This window comes from Polypterus senegalus, chromosome 1 (genome assembly GCF_016835505.1).
Source record: "Polypterus senegalus isolate Bchr_013 chromosome 1, ASM1683550v1, whole genome shotgun sequence".
Classification (NCBI taxonomy): domain Eukaryota; kingdom Metazoa; phylum Chordata; class Cladistia; order Polypteriformes; family Polypteridae; genus Polypterus; species Polypterus senegalus.
Window position 1 is genome coordinate 37336947 of NC_053154.1, and position 6000 is coordinate 37342946.

General features: G+C 39.9%; 1 protein-coding gene across 1 annotated transcript in view; it reads left to right on the forward strand.

Moving 5' to 3' along the window:
• Positions 1-5606, forward strand: part of LOC120524674 (butyrophilin subfamily 2 member A2-like) — a 106993-nt gene extending 101387 nt beyond the window's left edge. Inside the window, exon 24 of the mRNA XM_039746497.1 lies at positions 5522-5606. The gene's annotated coding sequence lies outside the window, so the exon portion shown is untranslated. The remainder of the gene's footprint in view (positions 1-5521) is intronic.
• Positions 5607-6000: the final 394 nt, after the last annotated feature.

Genomic DNA, 6000 nt, shown 5'->3' on the forward strand with positions numbered 1-6000 from the left:
CCGGTCGAGCGGTGGGGATGAGACCGTACAGGCGTCACATGTACTGTACTGCCATATCTTCCTGGCTGGAGAGTCCTAGGCACCACTGCAACACATGGGGGCTGCCATCTAGCATTACGGGGGAGGTACTGTCCTGACCAGGCTTCCTTCCCTGGTCCATACAGCGAAGAGGTGCCTCAGCCGGACAAGGACCCTGGCCGTCTGTGACACTGCAAAAGTTGGTGGAAGGGTTGAAGAAACTTTCTGAAAGCTCTGTCTGTCCTCCAAGTCCCACTGTTCACATTCCTTTATTCCCTTCCCAAGAAGAAATACAGACTAGGAACCTCTATGTCTTCTGTGATGCCTCTGTTAATTCAATAGCTGCTGTAGCCTACATTAAAACCGCAAACCTTAAAGGACAATGCAACATTGGGTTTGTTATGGGAAAAACAAAACTGGCTCCACGCCTCACTGTACCAAGACTAGAGTTCTGTGCTGCAGTGTTAGTGGTAGAGTTCATTTCATCAGAAATAGATGTGTTTGAAGAGACCAAATTTTACACAGACAGCAAGGTACTGTTAGGCTACCTTCACAATGAGACAAGGAGATTCAACATTATTGTCAATTGCGCGGTTTTATGAATTCAGACATCTACACATCCAAAGCAGTGACATTGCAAACCTACAGACTTAAACCCAGCAGAGCAGGCTATGTGAACAATATTAGCTAGTTGTTTGAAGGACACAATTTGGCTTACTGTATCTGCTTTGTTGACAAAGATGAATCAGTTCACTGCAGGGCATGAAAGCGTTTGAGCTAGTTGACCCAGGCTCTGATATAGAAATCCGCTCAGAGGTATCACTATTCAGTAGCACTGCTGCAACCCAGTCTTGTGGGTCACATTGCTTTGAAAGATTCTCAAATTGGAAAACCTTAGTCTGTGCTGGCATCATCCTCACACAGTTTAGCTCTTCAAAGTGTCTGCTGTAGGTAAGGGCAGCTGTAAGGACTGGCATTACTGTAAGAGAGCACACACAGTAGAATAACTTAAACAGTCAGGGGATATTATCATCTGCATTGTGCGGCAAGAGATGTATGACAAGGAGTTGCAGTGTCTCAGGAATAGAGAGGCCATTCCCAAAGCAGTGCACTAGGAAAAGTTGACCCTTTCATAGATGGGAAAGAAATGCTCAGAGTTGAGGTCGTAATAAGGAAGCCAAGCTTGCAATTGAAAAAAATAACCCTTTATTAACCCTTCATTAATCCCTGGAAGTCATCACATTACTACTTTGTTAGTGTCCCACTACCATGAGCAGATTAAACATCAAGGGCATCTGTTCACAGACACAGATCTGTGTGTCACTGGGATATAGATTTTTGGTGCAAAAAGATTTATAAGCAGCATTGTATTTAAATGTGTCATCTGCAGGAAACTTTGTGATGTTTTTCAGACCTAGACGATGGCCAACTTACCTTCTGATCAGCTTAGTATAGAACCTCCTTTTATTAATGTACAGTTTGACGTGTTTGGTCCTTGGACTGTTGTCTCACATGACACTAGAGAAGGTCAGACAAACAATAAACGCTGCCCAGTCACATTTACTTGTATGAGTATCAGAGCTGTCCACAAAGAGGTAGTTGAATCCATGGACACCTCAAGCTTCATCAATGCCTTCAGGCAGTTCATTTTTGTTAGAGGCCCAGTTAAAAGCATCTGCCTAGACAGAGGGACTAATTTTATTGGAGCTTATAAAGAGTGAAGAATGACATCAAACCTTGATATTGACTGTGTTGAAAGATACTTTTCTGAGCAAGATTGTATCTGGACATTCAACCCCTAACCCCACATACTTTCCACATGGGAGGGTTATGGGAGCGCATGATAGGTATGGCCTTGAGAATACATGACTTCGTATTTTTGCAAGCAGAGATGGCATGTCTCAGTAATGATTCGTTTGTAACTTTCATGTCTGAAGTAATGGCTGTTTTGAATGTCAGACCCTTGACGTTAGTGTCTGATGACACAGAGCACCTGCAGCCTCTAACTCCTTCCACACTGCTCACCCAGAAGGCTGGCCTGATTGAGGAGACTTCAACACAAAATACAATACAATACAATTTACTTTTGTATAGGCCAAGGTCACAAGAAGTGCCGCAATGGTCTTTAACAGACCCTGCTTTTTGACAGTCCCCCAGCCTTGACTCTCTAAGAAGACAAGGAAAAATTCCCTAAAAAAACCCTTGTAGGAAAAAAATTATGGAAGAAATCTTGGGAAAGGCAGTTCAAGGAGAGACCCCTTTCCAGGTAGGTTGGGAGTGCAGTGGATGTCAAAAAAGGGGGTAAAGATAATAAACAACGCATACACAAAAATGCCCTCCCCAGTTCCTCTGATGGTGATAATAATTTACGAGCACTACAGAAATGAACCTCACAAAACACCAAACACTAGACCAGTGGTTCTCAAACTGTGGGGCAGGCCCCTAGGGGGGCACGAAGTAACAAAAAGGGGGGAGCAAAGATGTGAAAAAAAGAAAACAAGAATCGAAAATATGAAAAATACATCTATTGAAACCAAAACAAATTAACTTAAACTACATTCTGATACTAGAAAAATAAATAGAGAGTTATATAAATGTCGATAAAAGTTAAGTAGGTATAATAAAAATATGCATCTATGATATATCATTAATTAAAAAAGAACACATTGGTATTAGTGGGCTCCTTTCAAAAAAATATTAGGGGGGCGCGATTAAAACTGTTATAAAAACTCAGGTCGCAAATACTTAAAGGTTGAGAAACGCTGCGCTAGACGATAAACAATCAACACTCTGCGTGCAGATGATGGAGAGAATGAATTTAGATGCCAAGTAAACCGTTTCCTGAATGTTATAAAAGTTTTGCCCTACCGTGTTCCAGGTGTTGCGTGAAGTTCTGTAGAAGCACCTTTGTTGAAGAAGTTTATCAGCTCAGATGAAATCACACGAACTAGCATGTACAATACAAGCACATAAATCCAAGGTGATTATAGTTGTAATCCAATAGTAAATGATGTATAAAAACAAATATACACAGATGATCACAATCTACTTGCAATCTATTTGGCTTCCTTTTTAAAAGACAGCTTAATTATCCTTCTTCCCAGCAACTTCTGCGACCTCTGAATCTGCCCAATGGCACAATACTGCCGGGGCTGCTGGGAGTTGTAGGTAATTTAAGAAGAGCTGCTACAAGATGGTATTGTTGAAAAAGCCTCTAAGTTCTTTCCAGTTCAGCATATGAGTCATACACTGTGTAAGAGCTGAATTTGAACCCTGATCCAATGTGCACTTAACATGTGTCTGAGTCTCATATCCTTCTGGCCTTATGCTTAAAAGCTGAAGCTGTTATTTTATTATTCACTATGATAAATGCAGTTTTTGTTATTTTTTACATAACACTTAAAAGAAAATGTTACATGTTACAAAGTATAATTATTGTTCTATTGTAAAAGTACAAAGTTTCCTGTTGATGTACCCAGCTGGATTATACTGTAAATTAGACCATTGTTTGACAAACCATGAGAATAACAGTACGAACAGACAAAAATCTCATGCTCATAAACACATCTCTTAAAATAAAAATAACAAGCAGCGTATCATACGCCACATAATTATTTATTGATGGGTGAACACTTCCTGAAAGACACAGTTGTCCAAATGGAGTGGGTCTGAGGATACGACTGTGAGTGAATGAAAAGATGAAACTCTGGAGAGAGCAACATACAATTGTCCGTGACTGAAAACTGGTTTTGGCAGGTACAGGCATATCTTTTTGAAAGTTTGGCCCTGTGCCTTATTAATTGTCATTGCAAAGGCCAATCTAACAGGAAATTGTCTGCGTGTAAAAGTAAAAGGCAAATTTGAATCTGATGGGGTCAGGGAAATCAGGGGAATAAGGACAGTTTGTGAGGTAGCAGCTGCGATAGTTTTACACTCCAGTACATTGCGGTGAATGCTGGTAACAGTCAGGCGGGCAAGCCAACAAAAACACTATGCTCTTAGTATGGTATGAATCAGGTTTTTGTAGACAAAGGTTTTCCCTGTTCCTGCAGGACCATCTAAGAAGAAGCATGTTTGTCGCGGATGGGAATCGCTGTAGGCAGCGTATAAACGTGTTTGGTGAGGTGTTGGGGGCGGGCACATGAGCAGGCAGTGCGCATGCCTCGAGAGCGAGGGTGGGCACGGGAGGAGGGTTAGACTTGGCAGGCAGGGCTCTGTCGTGCATATCCCATGGTCTTCGAGTTGGTGAAAGACTCTTCTGCATTGAAATTAATCAACTCAGATTTATGGCCTTATATGAAGGAGGATCTGACAAAAACAATTCAGTTTCACAGAAGAAGATGTTAGCAAATTATGGAGTCCAATGTTTACTTCAGCATTTCTCAACCTTTAAGTATTTGTGATCCAAGTTTTCATAACAGTTTTAATTGCACCCCCCTAACGTTTTTTTGAAACCCTAATAAAATGTATTTTTTGCTGCCGATACACCGCTACAAGTTTAAAATTTCCCTACGAATAACAAAATTACGCCACATATGGCAACATTCGTGCCCCCCTAGGAGGGTGCACCCCACAGTTTGAGAACCGCTGGTTTACTGTAACCCCTATTCTAGGGGTACAACATTAATTTAATAAATTGTATACAGATACATTTTTGAATCTTCTTGTAAGAGCCAATCTATTAATAATATAATAATATTAATGTTACAAATGCTTAATTTCAATAACAGAATATCATTTTCTTTTAGTTTATTAGAATATGGTATTCTCTTTTACCCCCTGTAAATTAATCTTATCTATTCCAGTATACAGAGTGCTAATTAAGCCAGTTAGGAAATAGTCTCATTGCTGACATGGACTGTTAAATACGTTTGCAAAGAGCAGACTGGCCATTTTGACGTGAACATTTGAAAGTACGACTGTATGACCAAATTTACAGAAACATGAAACAAGATAGTCTTAAACAGAACTTTCTTCAAACAAGAAGTTTTCTTTCCTTTAGTATCAATTTTCCTCAATTTTGTGTAAATTGTTTTTCTTTGAATTTACTAAAACTTTTAAAAAGACGATATTTGGTCTGTGAAATTGTTTGAGAATTCACCATACTATTACCAGAACTGTCCTATGAAGCAAACTAAAAGCTACAGAACTTGGTGATTTTGAACAAACACAGCTACACTTCTGCAAAGTAACTTATTTCATTTAATGTAACCATTTTGTTTTATTCACTTAAATGTTTTATTTGAACAATTCTTTATTCTTGAAAAGAAAGGGTTATGTACCTAAGTGAGTTTATTCCTTTTAAAACAATCATTTGCTAAATTGCTCCAAGTGTTCATTTTTTAATTTTAAGTTTTAACTTTGAATTCTTTTTGGTATGTAGAATGCATTTTATATTTTTGAACTAGTAAAGAAAGATTTTCCTAATTTTCTTTTGTAGAATGTTTATAGCTTTTTTCTTTTAATATCCTTTTACACAAGCACCCAACCCTTTACTTTATAGTATGCTGTGTGGGATGTGACTGGCAGCTTATCCCGGCCAATACCCCCAAGCCACCTGATGGAGTCCTCCCTGCAAGGTGGAGATGCCCCGAATGCCAGCAGGGAATACTGGACAACGTAATTTTTATTCTCAGCCCTGTTGGATACCTTGTGGCCCGCTAGAAGACGCTGCAGGGAGGCACAGAGACTATTTGCCTTACGCCCAGGAAGTACATCAGAGTCACGTGGACAAAGGGAACGATGTGCTTCCTGGGTGAAGAAAAGAAGGATTTTTATCTGACCCGGAAGTGTTCCAGGTCACATGGACAGAGAGGGTGAAACGCTTCTGGGTCAAGGACTATAAAAAGGACAGTGAAACACCAGAGCGTTGAGCTGAGCTGGGAGGAAGGGTGGCTAAGTGTCTGGGAGTTGGTGGATTGGTTTATTTGATTATTGAGAGTTATTTGATTAATGAATATTGTGGAAGAGAAGGTGCTTGGT